This window comes from Octopus sinensis, linkage group LG4 (assembly GCF_006345805.1).
Source record: "Octopus sinensis linkage group LG4, ASM634580v1, whole genome shotgun sequence".
Lineage (NCBI taxonomy): Eukaryota > Metazoa > Mollusca > Cephalopoda > Octopoda > Octopodidae > Octopus > Octopus sinensis.
Window position 1 is genome coordinate 17,060,606 of NC_043000.1, and position 17,272 is coordinate 17,077,877.

The following is a 17,272-nucleotide window of genomic DNA, read 5'->3' on the forward strand; positions in this document are numbered from 1 at the left end:
TGTGTGTATGTATGTATATATATTTTTCTGTGTGTATATGTATGTGTGGTCGTTTGTGTATATATACATGTGTGTATACGTGTATGCATGTGAGTGAGTGTATGTATATATATATATATATATATATATATATATATGTGTATGTGTAGATATGTATATGTATGTGTATGTGTATATATATGTATATGTGTGTGTGTGTATGTATGTGTGTATGTATATATGTATGTATGTGTGTGTATATATGTATGTATGTGTGTATATATATGTATACATATGTGTATAGGTATAAGTGAGAATCTCCTTATTTACCTAAAACTCTATTCTTTTTTATATATATATTTTTTTTTTATTTATTCTTTTATCTAATTTACCACTGACTCCTTGACCACTCCCCCAAGTATGATATTTTGCGCTATGCCTACCCCCAAAAAGTCACCCACCACCACCCCTTTAAACCTGCCTAAATGTATAAATGCCAATACAATTCTTGTTAACTAGCTTCCTGAAGATTTCTCTTGAATGAAAAAGTTCTAGTCCTGTAGAAGCTCCTTCTATATATATATTAATTACGCCATACTAATATGGCATTCTTATAAAAATAAGAAAAAGCTGACCGCTTATTAGCTCCATGAGGCCATCGCCTTAAGTTAGCTATTTGATACACAAACTGTATCCATATAACCTTTGAACAAAGGTTATATGGATACAGTTTGTGTATCAAATAGCTAACTTAAGGCGATGGCCTCATGGAGCTAATAAGCGGTCAGCTTTTTCTTATTTTTATAAGAATGCCATATTAGTATGGCGATAACTAATATTTTCCAGGAACGCTGCCGTTGTTCTCTTTTAGAGAGACTTAGTAATTTTAATATTTCTATTATTGAAAACAAGTGGATGTATTCCACCGAAGCTAGGTAAATAAAACCTTTGAACAGAGATTGTCGGAAGCGACACCTACTGGTTTGGCTACGCTGCAATTGAAAGGGGCAATACCCCGAAACGCGTCTGTAGCTGCCGGCCAGTAGTGTGGAGCGACTGACCTCCCTTGTTCAAAGGTTATATGGATACAGTTTGTGTATCAAATAGCTAACTTAAGGCGATGGCCTCATGGAGCTAATAAGCGGTCAGCTTTTTTCTATTTTTATAAGAATGCCATATTAGTATGGCGATAACTAATATTTTCCGGGAACGCTGCCGTTGTTCTCTTTTAGAGAGACTTAGTAATTTTAATATTTCTATTATTGAAAACAAGTGGATGTATTCCACCGAAGCTAGGTAAATAAAACCTTTGAACAGAGATTGTCGGAAGCGACACCTACTGGTTTGGCTACGCTGCATTGAAAAGGGGCAATACCCCGAAACGCGTCTGTAGCTACCGGCCAAGTAGTGTGGAGCGACTGACCTCCCTTGTTCAAAGGTTATATGGATACAGTTTGTGTATCAAATAGCTAACTTAAGGCGATGGCCTCATGGAGCTAATAAGCGGTCAGCTTTTTTCTTATTTTTATAAGAATGCCATATTAGTATGGCGATAACTAATATTTTCCGGGAACGCTGCCGCCGTTGTTCTCTTTTAGAGAGACTTAGTAATTTTAATATTTCTATTATTGAAAACAAGTGGATGTATTCCACCGAAGCTAGGTAAATAAAACCTTTGAACAGAGATTGTCGGAAGCGACACCTACTGGTTTGGCTACGCTGCATTGAAAAGGGGCAATACCCCGAACGCGTCTGTAGCTGCCGGCCAAGTAGTGTGGAGCGACTGACCTCCCTTGTTCAAAGGTTATATGGATACAGTTTGTGTATCAAATAGCTAACTTAAGGCGATGGCCTCATGGAGCTAATAAGCGGTCAGCTTTTTTCTTATTTTTATAAGAATGCCATATTAGTATGGCGATAACTAATATTTTCCGAGAACGCTGCCTTTGTTCTCTTTTAGAGAGACTTAGTAATTTTAATATTTCTATTATATATATATATATATATATATATGTATTTGGAGTAATTATTTTTACAGTTGACTGTTGCCTTTCCTTTATAGCAAATCACTCAGCTGTGAAGTAGGAGTATGAAACCTGTTTTACATAATAGTTAGGAAAACTGGGGCAGGCAAATGTCGTAAACAATGACAGCTTTAAGTACCTGCCAAACATTTTTTAGTTGGAGGGAAAGTGATCACCACATTTGTTGGCTTTCCTTCAGTGGTGAGTGACGTAGATGACGTTAAGTTTGACTATGGTAGATTAGCAATAAAAGCTATACTTTCAATTTTGCACCACAAAGGCTTACAGTAGTGCATCGAAAGTATGCATAGCAGGAGTGGCTGTGTGGTAAGTAGCTTGTTTACCAACCACATTGTTCCAGGTTCAGTCCCACTGCGTGGCACCTTGGGCAAGTGTCTTCTACTATGGCCTCGGGCCGACCAAAGCCTTGTGAGTGGATTTGGTAGATGGAAACTGAAAGAAGCCCATTATATATATATATATATATATATATATATGCGTGTGTGTGTTTGTGTGTCTGTGTTTGTCCCCCTAGCATTACTTGACAACCGATGCTGGTGTGTTTATGTCCCCGTCACTTAGTGGTTCGGCAAAAGAGACCGATAGAATAAGTACTGGGCTTACAAAAGAATAAGTCCCGGGGTCGAGTTGCTCGATTAAAGGCGGTGCTCCAGCATGGCCGCAGTCAAATGACTGAAACAAGTAAAAGAGAGTAAGAGTATAGCAAAAATGTGGCAGTCTTTGCTGTTTAGCCTGTTAGCCCAGATCAGGCACATCTAACATCAAGAATATTCCAATGTAATTATACTGTCATTATTTAATTTTTTTTTTTTAGGTATAATATATCCAGGGCAACATTATCCATAGTCAATGTCTCGTTCCCTTTTGAGATAATGCAATATGGAGATTCGACTGCTATCTCTAGCAGTTTGAAAGACTTCATACAGGATTACTTGCTGGCTCATGCAAGGGTGTGGTAGCGAGTCGAGTCGAAGTGAGATGTTGGGGCAAAAAACTGTGTCAGGCTACTGAAGCGATGTGAAACAACAAGGGAAGATGACATGATAGAACATGGCCAGCTCAATACAGTCTAAAACAGGATACAGCAATTACAAGAGATAATTAGTGGGAAATATAAAGCAATTAGCTCTGACAGGGAACAGTTGTTTACATATTGGTTCATTTACTCACTCTGTTAGTGTCTGTTACCTCACTTGGGTAATGTACCCAGTAATTTACAGGGGTTAACTGAACCAACTGACCCAAACGTCTTACAAATAGTGGCCTTGTGCTAAACAAAAGAAGTTACGGCCTTTATATCAGATGTGGGTGGGAAGAGTATGCAAAGTTTGATAACTTACATAGTTCAGTGATAATTAGTTGAGAACTGATCTTGGCCAACAGTCACACTCAGTGAACTTCTAGGGTTTTAGGCAATAAAAGCTATAAAATATTTTTGATTCCAGATCATCTCTAATTGAGCAAAGACATTTCAGCTGTGATAATCCCATTTAATTAATTTATTCATTTTCAGACAAAATGCATCTTAGACTAAATAGAATTATCCTGGATGGTCTTAACTGGAACATCATTTTATAACAGGTTTGCTCGATCAGGGTTGACCTGAAACTGAACAAATGATTAACAATTATGCCTCTCACAGGCTAAACCCCAGCAGCCCTGTCACTTTGCCACTGTTTTTTGTTGACCTAGTTAGCCAGTGCCTTGAACTGGGTCATATGGCCTCAATCAAGTTCCAATTCTTCCTTATATCTGCTGATTTACTTTCCTACTCTTCTCAACATCTTTCACTCAGTGAGTGATTCTCACATTCACAGATTACATACTGAATACTTAACCCTTTAGCATTTAAATTGGCCAAATCCAGCCAAAATAGTCTACATGTTCTATGTTTAACCCTTTAGTATTTAAACCGGCCAAAATATTTAATCTGCTTTATGTTCAAACTGACCAGATCCAGGCTCTCACACCTACCCTACAATGTTATTCTACATTAAGTAATTACACCATCAAGATCTTGAAGATATGAGATAATGCATGATTAATTCAAATCAATGGGAATCAATAGGCATTATGTTTGATAGAATAATCAGAACACTAAAGGGTTAAAATGACCAGGTCTGGCTTCACACACCTACCCTACAATGTTGTTCTAAAAATAAACCACCACATCATCAAAACCTTGAAGCCCTAAGAAAATGCATGACCAATTCAACACAATGTGAATAAATAAGTATTACTTTTAACTGAATAACCTAAATGCTAAAGGGTTCATTCAGAACCCCTAGTTTTGTATGTAAGCCACTCAAACTCAATTTAGTTATTCAACAGTTGAACTGAAACCAAAACATCGGCCCCTTATTATTGACAGCACCTTCAGTATATAAAAGCTCCACAACCTTGAGAATGTCCCTCTTCTCATGCTATCGGAAGCACTCCGTCGGTTACGACGACGAGGGTTCCAGTTGATCCGAATCAACGGAACAGCCAGCTCGTGAAATTAACGTGTAAGTGGCTGAGCACTCCACAGACACGTGTACCCTTAACGTAGTTCTCGGGGATATTCAGCATGACACAGAGAGTGACAAGGCCGGCCCTTTGAAATACAGGTACAACAGAAACAGGAAGAAAGCGTGAGAGAAAGTTGTGGTGAAAGAGTACAGCAGGGGTCACCGCCATCCCCTGCCGGATCATGCTATCATCATTATCAACATTTAATGTCCCATGTTCCATACTGTCATGGGCAGGACAGTTTGAAAGGACAGTTGGTCCCAAGGACAGCATTGAGCTCCAGTATCTCTTTTAGCATGGTTTCTATGGCTGGATGCTTCTCCTAGCATCAACCATTTTACAGAGTGTACTGAATGATCTTTTCATGCCACCAGCACTAGTGAGGTCACCATGCAGCTTGCAAGTTTACAAAGTCCCAAGGAGCAGGGTGAGCAACTTTATGCTTGATGGTCGGGAAAGAGGAGATAAAGGTATGAGAAAAGGTGGTGGGATAACTATACATAGCAGTAATTAAAAATTAAACCCAGGAGAATATATAATTTCAGCACTCTCACTCACGCCACTGAATAATAAATAATAAATGTGCCCTTTTAAAGCCTAACCAGGCTCAAGGGCCCAGTTTCCCGGTTTCAATGGCGTATGTATTCCCCACCTGGATGGTACGCCAGTCCATTGCAGTGTTACTCATTTTTGCCAGCTGAGTGGACTGGAGCAACGTGAAATGAAGTGTTTTGCTCAAGAACACAAAGCGCCACCCAGTCCAGGTATCGAAACCACAATCTTACGATCACGATGCTGACACCCTAACCACTAAGCCACAGAAGATTAAGAATATCTTTGGATTCACTTGCACTGTAGTCCAACAATATTTTTCTTCACCAAGTCTTACATATTAAAAAAAAAAAACTATTTACATTTCAAGTCAGAGGAGCCAACCTCCAAAAGCAATCAATTTCAGAAAATACATCCTTATTTACTCTTTTACTTGTTTCAGTCATTTGACTGTGGCCATGCTTGAGCACAGCCTTTAGTCGAGCAAATCGACCCCGGGACTTATTCTTTGTAAGCCCTGTACTTATTCTATCGGTCTCTTTTTCCGAACCGCTAAGTGACGGGGACGTAAACACACCAGCATCGGTTGTCAAGCAATGCTAGGGGGACAAACACAGACACAAACACACCATACATATATATATACATATCTACGACAGGCTTCTTTCAGTTTCCGTCTACCAAATCCACTCACAAGGCATTGGTCGGCCCGGGGCTATAGCAGAAGACACTTGCCCAAGGTGCCACGCAGTGGGACTGAACCTGGAACCGTGTGGTTGGTAAGCAAGCTACTTACCACACAGCCACTCCTGCGCCTCTGTTAAACAAATTAGCATACTCAAGAGAGCAATAGGCAAAAATGCCTTACGCAAAACAGTTATAACTACCTATAATAACCTTGAAGAGGTTGATCGTGATTTCTGTCCCTCAGGTGAATGATTTAATTAATTATACATGCTCTCATAGCCAACAATGGCCACAGTCCAATGATTGAAACCAATAATAAATAAACTAAAAGAATACTTGACAATATTGGCAACCAGCACATAAAACTGCCCAACAAACCAAGACTACAAAACCATTTTAATTCACTTACACGGCTAATATACTGGAGGCCTGAACACTAACAGTTTCCACTTTCTCGCACTGTCAACTTAATTGGTTTCTTTGTGAATTTGTATAAAAGGAACCAATATATTTTGGCAACAGCACTAATAATATTTGTAGATTATATTTAGTTACTGAATATTTTCTTTTAATTTATGACTATACACACGTGTGTGTGTCTATACATATATACATACAAGGCGGCGAACTGGCAGAAACGTTAGCACGCTGGGCGAAATGCGTAGCCGTATTTCGTTTGCCGTTACGTTCTGGTTTCAAATTCCGCCAAGGTCGACTTTGCCTTTCATCCTTTCAGGGTCGATAAATTAAGTACCAGTTACGCACTGGGGTCGATGTAATCGACTTAATCCGTTTGTCTGTCCTTGTTTGTCCTCTCTGTGTTTAGCCCCTTGTGGGTAGTAAAGAAATACATATATACATACATACATATATATATATATATATTATATATATATATATGTACATACATAAATATATATATATATTATATATATGTCTGGTTACATTTAGCATGATCGCTTTCACCCTCTGAGCTCAAATCCTGCTGGAATTGACTTTGCCATTTTCATTGCACAAGGACAGTTGAAATAAGCACCAGTAATTAACTAGGGCTTATACAACCAATGATTTCTTTTTATCTAGCCTCAGAACAGGCTCAAGAGAGTGGTAGGCAAAATGTTTTATGGTATTCGGTTAAGTGGTTGATGTATAATCTTCAAGAAGGGCCAACGAAGACGTTTCAGTGATCCTCTCTTGTGTACCAGAAAGGCTGAGCAAGAGGTTTAGCAACCTCTTCTTACTGTAAAACTAAAATACTGTTGGACATCTCAGAAATCATGGTAGTTGGTACCATACTAATGGAATATGAAGTGACAACAGGAGGATAACCTTAACCTGGACGCGTAGGTGGACTTAACAACTTGCTAACTGGAGAGGCAAGTCTAAGCTGGCTGGTGCCTGTTACTGAACTATAATTTCCAGTTTAGGTACAAGGGCTCTGGTTTGGTTCAGTCCTCAAGGGGGATAGAAACTGAGATGAGTTTATTAATAGGGAAGCTCGTTTGACCCATAAATGAGCTGACAGGGTATCTCTGAAAGGTTGGGCATAAGTAGCAAATGCCTACAATGTATCTATAATAAATTACTGACTAACTATTGTGCTTTTCCTCACAGTAAATAGTCTGGAACAACTGCATTTTCACTTCTTGTGGTAAGAATAAGTTCTGCAAGCTTTGCTGCAAGCACCTTCTGTTCAGAGATCCTGAAGCTAATAATGTATTGAAGCGATGATGTCTCCAAACTTTCCTAGATGGTGAGCAGGTATAATTGGCTTTTGTCAGTCATGTCTTTTTGCATTTCATATTTTTGAAAAGCTGCAAGCCTGGCTCAAGAGTACACCAAGATTGAGAGTTTGACATCCAGGATCTTGTTAGGCCATACGGTCAGTGGCATGTCAACACCTACATACTACAGAGCATTATAAGAAAGTATGGACAACAATATTCTAGGGAACATACTGGAAAATTGATGAAGATCAGCTCAGGACTATGGACAACTTCAAAATATTCTTGGCCTGGGATTGCTACAAAAGGTCTTTGCCAGTTTGGGATAAATTCTACAAGCCCAGCAGTGCTGTAAACAAGCCTGTCTGAGATGTTTTGAATGCAGACACTCAATCCTGGTCCACTGCTTAACAAGGTCGAATAGTTCTATCAAAAACAACAAGAGCAAGACGACATAACTGACAAAAGTCAATAATACCGACTCACAAATTAAGTAAGTCTGCAGTACATTATCCTTCAAGGACTTGCTCAGTGTCTGAACATTGATAACATGTGGAGTTATGATAAAGATATGTTGTACAGGAGACATCTTGCTGCCAACCAAGTCCATTGCAAATGCTGCTTTATCTCTTCCTTTGATAAAGAAGGGAAGATTGAGTTATTCATCCAATTGCTATGGAAATACAAGTAGTGGTGGATTAGACTGCAAAGATTTGAGACAGAGTTTTTATTTTCCAACTAATCAGTATTTTCAAGTACCATTTGAAGAGTAGATGCACTAGTGTGGATAGGGTAGTAGGGTCAGTCCACTCCGGGCAGCACTTTTAAAGAGACACCACTTCTGGGTCTGCGGTAGGCAATATGTGGTTTTCGTGGGGTCGGGGGGGGGGGGGGGCAAATAGAATGGTCGCCCCTGGCAACACACACTCTAGCTACGCTAGTGAGTAGATGAAAACTAAATGGGGAGAACTGTCATCATCGGTTTGCTGAGAGGATGATGAGAAAAACAAAATGGTTTGGGCAAATGGGCCTGCTTCCAATATGCACCATCATCATCATCATCCTTTAACGTCCGCTTTCCATGCTAGCATGGGTTGGACGGTTCAACTGGGGTCTGGCAAGCCCGAAGGCTGCACCAGACCAGTCAGATCTGGCAGTGTTTCTACAGCTGGATGCCCTTCCTAACGCCAACCACTCCGTGAGTGTAGTGGGTGCTTTTTATGTGCCACCGATACAGGTGCCAGACGAGGCTGGCGAACTGCCACGCTCGGATGGTGTTTTTTATGTGCCACCGACACAGGTGCCAGACGTGGCTGGCGAACGGGCATGCTCGGATGGTGTTTTTTATGTGCCACCGACACAGGTGCCAGACGAGGCTGGTGAACGGCCACGATCGGATGGTACCAGTAGATTATTAAAAGAATTCAGGCAAAGAACTTGCATTTGATAGTTGGAGAGGCAGTCCTTGAATGTATGTTGGGTTTCCTAATCAAGTGTAAGAGTTGTCCCACTCTTTGGAACATTTGGGGGACACACCCATATGTGTGTGTGTGTGTGTGTGTGTGCGCGTGTACATACATACATACACACACACACTTATACACAGAAATCACTTAACCATGGAGTATAGAACCTGTTTTACATACAGTCAGGCAAATTGGAGCATGCAGAGGTAGGACACTATGACAGTATCTTTTTTATTATTTACGAGCAGTATCGCTCGGCGTTGCTCGGGTCTGTAAGGGAAATAACTATATAAGCATTTTTAGAGAGTTATAGCCAAAAAATAGCAAAAATATGCATTAAAAATGGGAAAAAATGGTAAATTTTTTTTAAAATCGTTGACTCATCGTAGACATTTTTAGAGAGTTACTTCCCTTATATAATAGCGAAAAAATTCATTAAAATGGAAAAAAATTATGGTAAATTATTTTTAAAATCGTAGACTCATCGTAGACGCGCGCTAATACCCAGAAGGGCTCGATATGAATCACGACTATAAGATACCCGGTTTTGGTTAAACTGCACCGCAAAATGAGGGAGTAGTTAGGAATCTAAATCATAGGAGACAGACACACAACTTCACTTTTATATATAAAGATTTACTCTACTGAACCTATAAAAACTAATGTAGCTTGAATTAATAAGAGCCTAGGGATCCACCTTGAAAGGATTTGGTTGAGCAAATCGACTCCAGTACATTTTTTTTTTTGTTTTTTTTAACTCTGGCATTTATTCTATTAACCTCTTTTGGTGAACTGCTATGTTACAAGGACGTAATCAAACCAACACAGGTTGTCAGTAGGTGGAGAGGTGCACAAATACAAAGATACACACACATATACACACATGATGGGCTTCTGCACAGTTTCCATCAACCAAATTCATTCACAAGGCATTAGTCAACCTGGGGCTTATAGTAGAGGACATTTGGCCAAGGTATCAGGCACCAGGACCAAACCTGAAGCCATGCAGTAGCAAAGTGAGTGAAACTACACAGCCATATCTATGCCTATGCATCTATACACATATTTCTTTTCTATACAATGAGGAGTAATGCTTAGTACTAGTTTTACTGCTTTTAGCAGTAACATCACTTCCTACGAAATAGCCATGTTGAAGTGGCGATAAGCATTGCTTCTCTGTACAGTTGCCACTTTCATCTCTTACAGAGATTTCCTAACCAGCTAATTTGCTTGTTGCAAGATGAATGACTGTTTGTCAATTGTTCTCTACATATTGTGAGCCGGAGTGAACAACTGCTATCTCTAGCAGACAAGTATCCACCACCGAGGATGGCCACAAAGAGGTTGAAACTGTAAGGTCTGATGGTCTCGTGGCTGCAAGATGGTAGGGGTTCACTCCCCCTGCTTGCAATATATATCAGGTGCAGATTGCACTGAATAATCAACCAGTTGGAGGAGATATCCTCCTGGGGTTAAAAAGAGCAGTAAAGTTGGCTCCTATGGAACAGCCATGTTTAAGTGGCAATAAGCATTACTCCTCTGTATAGTTACTGCTTCCATCTCTTATAGAGATTTTCTTGACTAAGCTAATTTGCTCAATCATTTATCATTATTCATATTCTTGTCTGTTCCCATTTGTCATCCAATCATAATCAATGTAAAACCCTCACCATTTTAGTAATTCGTCCTAGCAATCCCTGCACCTCCTTCCCATTGATACTCTGCCCAGTAGTATCATTAGAGTACTGAAAAAAAAATGCCTTGTGATATTTTTTCTGGATTGTTACCTTCTGAATTCAAAATTCTCTGAGGTCAAATTTGCCTGTATCCCACTTAGGTCAATATAGTACCAGTCAACTAATGGTCTTGATGGTATTGACTATCCCTTCTCCCTTCAAAATTGCTGGCCTTGTGCTTAAATAAGAAACCATTATTACAAATGAAAAGTACAGATTTAAGATTTACAGACAAATGGACTGCAAAACTGAAAGTGGTACCAAAGCATGTCACATGAAGAGGACAGAAAGACATTTATTGTTACTTTTCAATAATTAAATACCTACTTCTCTACTACCCACAAGGGGCTAAACACAGAGGGGACGTACAAGGACAGACAAATGGATTAAGTCGATTATATCGACCTCAGTGCGTAACTGGTACTTAAATTATCGACCCCGAAAGGATGAAAGGCAAAGTCGACCTCGGCGGAATTTGAACTCAGAACGTAGCCACAGACGAAATGCCGCTGAGCATTTCGCCTGGTGTGCTAACGTTTCTGCTAGCTCGCCGCCTTTTCAATAATTAAATATCACCAACACCACCACCACGACCATGTCACAATCTCCAGAGAATATACAAGAGCTATTCAACACTTAAAACAACAACAAAAAAAAAACCATAAATAATTAATTAATTGTAAAACAACTGTTACCAAACTAGTTTATATTGCAAAAAAAAGGTGGGGAGGAGAAAGAAAGATTACATGATGGCAACTTCTATCATCATCATCACCAAAAAAATAAATGATTGTTTGGCAATCTGTCTAATTCTTAATCTAACAACTAACTGACCATAATGACTTCCTGTTTTAATTACAAGAGGCATTGACAAACTTAGAATAAAAGAAAAAATATATTCCAGATTATTCTCTGTTTATTTCTATAACTTAAATAATACAAATGGCAAACACTTGATAGCAATTAACAAATGACTAAGAAAAGCAGAAATATTTGGACAGCCACCGTGAATGAACAATTAAAAATGAAAATGATGCATATTCATTAAACAGATGCTTCCAGCTAGATCATAGATAAAGAGGTGAAAATATATGTAAAATAATCTCTCTGTTTTGCTCATTATTTATTCTATACAGCATTTGCTAGCGAATGTGGTGAAGCAACCAAACAAGCAGTGTAAAGGGATGTATGTGGTGGTTGGTGGTGGGTAATGAATAGTCAACTTTGGTCATCAACCGTATGACAGAGGAGAAATTATATCTTGGGGGAAGCAGTCTGCATAAAAATGCAACAGCAGGGTCTCACATAATATAAATAGGTTGAAAAACTTTGATTAACAGCTACCCTGAATGAACAATTAAAAATTAAAATGATACATATTCATTAACCCTTTAGCATTTAAACTGGCCATATCCGGCCAAAAGTATTCTACCTGTTTTATGTTCAAACTGGCCAGATCTGGTCTCTCACACTAATCCTACAATATCGTTTTAAAAATTAACAGCTACCTCATCAAAATCTCATAGATCTAAGATAATGCATGATTAGTTCAAGGCAATGTGGATAAAAAAGGATTCATTTTGGCAGAATAATGCGAACACTAAAGGGTTAAACAGATCCAATGAGTAAACCAAAAAATCATTTGAGTGGGATTTAAAAAAAAAAAAATCTAAATAACAAGCAGGGGAGATAATGCCAACAAAATCAAATAATTGAAATGCTAGAAAATATAGAAGAGACAGTGTGGAAAAAGATAGGTTAAGTGAAACAGAACAGCTGAGGCTAAAGTGTTTAGAGCAGGATACAGAACATTTATCAGTGAGAGGATACTTTAACAAGGTCAAAACAGTTATATGTAGTATTAGTAATAGCAATTTAACAATACTTGTAACAGTTGCAAGCAAAGTTATTATTTTCTTCACCATATATATTTTTTTACCACACATTAGTTGGGTAGTTCTACTGACTCCACTATAGCAAATAAAGTAACTATAGTTTGGTACAGTGACTAACTGACCATATGCAGTTGTATTGCAATGTGTATGCATGTATGATATCTAAGGAGATTGCAAATATTTCCTCACCAAAAATGAAAACACACACACATACATACATAGAAAATGCAAGGGTTTGTATTTTTGGTGGGGCTGTGTCCTACTAGTATATCAATTACTAAACTGATGCAGACAATCTGGATTATCCAGGTGTGTGTGTGTGTAGCATTAATGAGCAATAAAACAAGCTGAAGAACAATGTTTAACAAATAAGGTATGGGCTTAACACTTGGTAAGAGACCGTAACTGACTGTTATAGATGTTAGTCCTTCATGAGAAGGAGTAGCATAAAAGGAATAAGAAAGTCAGTGGGTAAAACACATAAAGGGTTAGAAATCAGTGGGAATGCTGATCTATTGGGAGTGGGTAGAGTTAAAAAGAGCATAAGGGGCAGGTGTGTAGATGCAAACTTGTGTGTCAGGGTGCCACTGAATGCTGAATGGTAGCAACCCTGTGCAGTTTGTTGCATGGTCAGGTCAGCAGTGACTAAACTGGCACACCCACCAGGTCAACCTGGTGAGGAGGGTTATTAGTAATCCAATAGGACAAAGGAAAGAACAATATTTGCGCAAAGGAAGGAAGAATGGACCCAACTTAGGGTAATGCCAATCTTGCCAAAGTACACAACAGAACGTACCTGAGGGTGGCACCTACAAAGTACCTGACCATGCAACAAACTGTACAGGTTTACTACAATGCACAGCCTGACACATAAATTTGCATCTACACACCCATCCCTTCTACCTTTTCAACCCTACCCCTCCCAATAGAGCAGCAGTCCCACTGGTTTCTAATTCCTAAACCCTTTGTACATTTGTTCTAGCTACGATCATCTCATCTTTCTTTCCTCCCAGATATTGTACATCTAGCACCACATTTACCAATGTGTCAATGTTTAGCCCCAGGTCAGCCTTGATCTAACAGTGTTATGATCAAAGATGTTCCAGTTATGTGGGTCCTTTGTTTTATTAAGACACATTGCATCTAGAATTATGTTATCTAATGTATTTCCCCACAACTTTTTTCTTTTAAGATTGCAAGGTATGATTTAAGAGGTTTTGGGCTGAAATTTCAAGCAGATCAAGTGATTACACAGAGGCTCCTAGTGGCAATGCTAAGATGTATAGATGACAACAATTATCTAACCCCAGGTTAGTCCTTATCTAGCCACAGCCATTCTATTCTTTTTGTACTTCACTAAACATATTTAAGATCACTACTGCATTCCAGAGTGTTATGAGAGAGGGAGAGAGCAAGAGAGATTTGACTACTCTTTCTAGTTGATTGAGTAACTATATAGATACTCTGCTTCAACCTTGGCTCGTGATTACATAAAGACCCCTTTGTTGGCAGAAGTCCAACAAACTGAGCAAGGACACAATAGTTCTTAGAAATACTGTAACAAGATCCATGGAAAATGGTTCCACAGAATTTACATGCCAAAGCTGCTGGCATTTATATTCGGTTGTTTTTGTTTTTTCCTCTCAGTAAAAATATTAAGAATACCTGAAATACTTGTCTGAAACATTCTTTTCTTTTTTATTTCGTTCCTTTCTTTTTCTCTCCTCAGATTAACTTTATTATTTTAATTAGTTTTAAGCAGCAACTATCAGATTATTAACTCTAATATAATTATTACAAATAAGAATTTAATTATTACAGTTACCAAATTAAGCTCGCAATAGTTACTAATAATACTTATTAACATCATTACCATAATTATTATTATTATTATTATTATTATACATAATGGATCAAACAGACATTTCCAAGTTAAAAATGTCTGCGACCATCTATTACATTTTATTTACGTTAGTAATACCCTGCTACCATTGCTGCAATATACAGAGTGTGTATGTGTGTGTGTATATATATATATATATATATATATATAAATAATGTCAGGTCACTTTCGAGTGCTACTGGTAACATGTAACCCAATACAACCTGTTGCATGGTCGGGTTGTCGGCGACTAAACTGGCAACCCCACCAAGCTTGCTTGGTAAGGAGGGTGTTTACTGGACACCCTGCAGGATGAAAAACAAAACCCGTCAAAGGGCGGAGGAACTCTTGAGAGTCAACGGCCATCCAATAAATGTCTTAAGGCTGTATCATGCGCGGGGACATAGAAATAATCGGACTGAATACCCGATCGTACGGTTAAACCATTGGGAGTGGAGAACTCCTAGCCTTTGTTAGGGCATCCTTCTAGGAGAAGCTAACTCAGGTAACTGGGATAACTCCGACATAAAACCTGCGGCTCAGTGGTTACCGATGATGTTGACTTGTTCTTCTTTTCGGATTATGGCTGCTGTTGCTTAGTGAGTGGGATTGACTCAGTGCACAGCCTTTCCTCACTTTAAAAAAAATCTTCTCGCACAGGCATTGCACGATAACAAAATTGATTAAGTTTCGCGCAATGGCCATACTCGATAAAGAGGGGGCAGCCACCACATATATATAAATGCAGATACATTGCCCAATGGTCACAGGGCTGGATTCCTGATAAGGTTATGGGTTTCATTCCCAGACTAAGCAGGACATTGAGTCTTTGAGCAAGTCAATTTAATTCCATCATTACTCTAGTTTACTCAGCAGGAAATGAATGCTGACAGCTATGAGGAGTCCTACACTCCCAGTTGCTTAACAGCTCTGAAACTAGGATGAGCTCCAGCCTAATGAGGCTTTAACCCTTTAGCATTTAAACTGGCTATATCTGGCCAAAACATTCTGCCTGTTTTATGTTTAGGCCAACCAGATCTGACTTCTCACACCTCCTCTACACTGTCACTCTAAAACTAATAAAATAATTACATCAGTGAAATCTTGAAGATATGTGATAATACATGATTAATTCAAAACAATTTTTACTCTTTTACTTATTTCAGTCATTTGACTGCGGCCATGCTGGAGCACCGCTTTTAGTTGAGCAAATCGACCCCAGGACTTATACTTTGTAAGCGCCTAGTACTTATTCTATCAGTCTCTTTTGCCAAACTGCTAAGTTACAGGGACGTAAACACACCAGCATCGGTTGTCAAGCGATGTTGTGGAGACAAACACAGATAAACATATATACATATATACGACAGGCTTCTTTCAGTTTCCATCTACCAAATCCACTCACAAGGTTTTGGTCAGCCCAAGGCTATAGTAGAAGACACTTGCCCAAGGTGCCATGCAGTGGGAATGAACCCTAAACCATGTGGTTGGTAAGCAAGCTACTTACCACACAGCCACTCCTGCGCCTGTGAATAAATAAGCATTAGATTTGACAGAGCAATCTGAATGTTAAAGGGGTAAGGCTTGAGACAGGCTTTTTTAGATAATGAAAAAGCCTATACATCCTTTAAAATCATTTGCTGTCTTTATAAGGACATGCATAGCGCTTCATTTAATCATACAGATATGAACAGAAATTATTATTACTGACAGAATAAACAGTGGTTTCAATCACTTACAGTACTAGATTAATATTTATTTTACCAACACCGGAAAACTGAAAGGCAAAGCGGATCTTTTCGGTTTGAACAACAGTTTTTTCTAGCGATGTCATATGAAATTGTAACCCATAATTATGACCCTAGAATCGAGCTATTGCATTTCAATCTGTTTTAGGGTTAGGGTTAGTTTGGGTTAGGGTTAGGGGTGGGGGAAGGGTATCTTTTTTTCTTCACAAATGTAAATAAACCCAATCTGTTTCTTAAACGAGGGACATATTCATACAGCACAGAATGCTTTTTAACTCAATAGATGTCATTGATTGGTTGAAATTGCAGAAATTGAAGAAAAAAAACAACAAATATCTTACAACCTATAGAATCTTCTCAATAAAGCCAAGAGAAAAAGATGTTTTATAAACACATTCTACCAGTATACGATTTTAAAATTTTTTGGTTACCTAGAAATTATGTTAAAAACTGCCGTTCAAACCGAAAAGATCTGGCAAAGCTGACCTAGGTGGGACTGGAACTCAGAAATATAAAGGTGACTAAATACCAGGCAAAATACCTCTGAATTATTGTTAGCCCGCTGGACAAAATGATTTGCAACATTTTATCCTTCTTCATCTTCTCACTTCAGATTCCACCAAGGTTGACTTTGCCCTTCATCCCTTTTAGGGGTTGATAAAATAAGTACCAGTTGAGTACTGAGTAGCGTAACTGGCCAGCCCCCTCCCCCAAAATTTCAGGTTGTGTGCCTATAGTAGAAAGGAGCATTTAGTTACATTCTGAGTATAGATCTGACCAAGGCTGACTTTACCTTCCATATTTCTAAGGGGCGAATAGAATATAACACCAGTTAAGTACTAGGATCGATATAACTGACTGTTCCCACCCTCACTTCCCCTCAAAGCCTGTGGCCCTGTGTCTATAAGAAATTCTTATTGTCATTAATCAGGTGATGTGGTGAGCTGGTAGAGTATCAAACAAAATGCTTAGTGGCATTTCTTTCAGCTCTTTACATTCTGGGTTCAAATACCACCAAGATCAACTTTGCCCTTTAACTTTTTGTAG

At 38.8% G+C, this 17,272-nt stretch overlaps 1 protein-coding gene across 2 annotated transcripts in view; it reads right to left on the minus strand.

The window, feature by feature from the left end:
• The window catches only part of LOC115210251 (titin), a 626,493-nt gene that overhangs the window by 501,745 nt on the left and 107,476 nt on the right, over positions 1 to 17,272 (minus strand). The window lies entirely within an intron of this gene.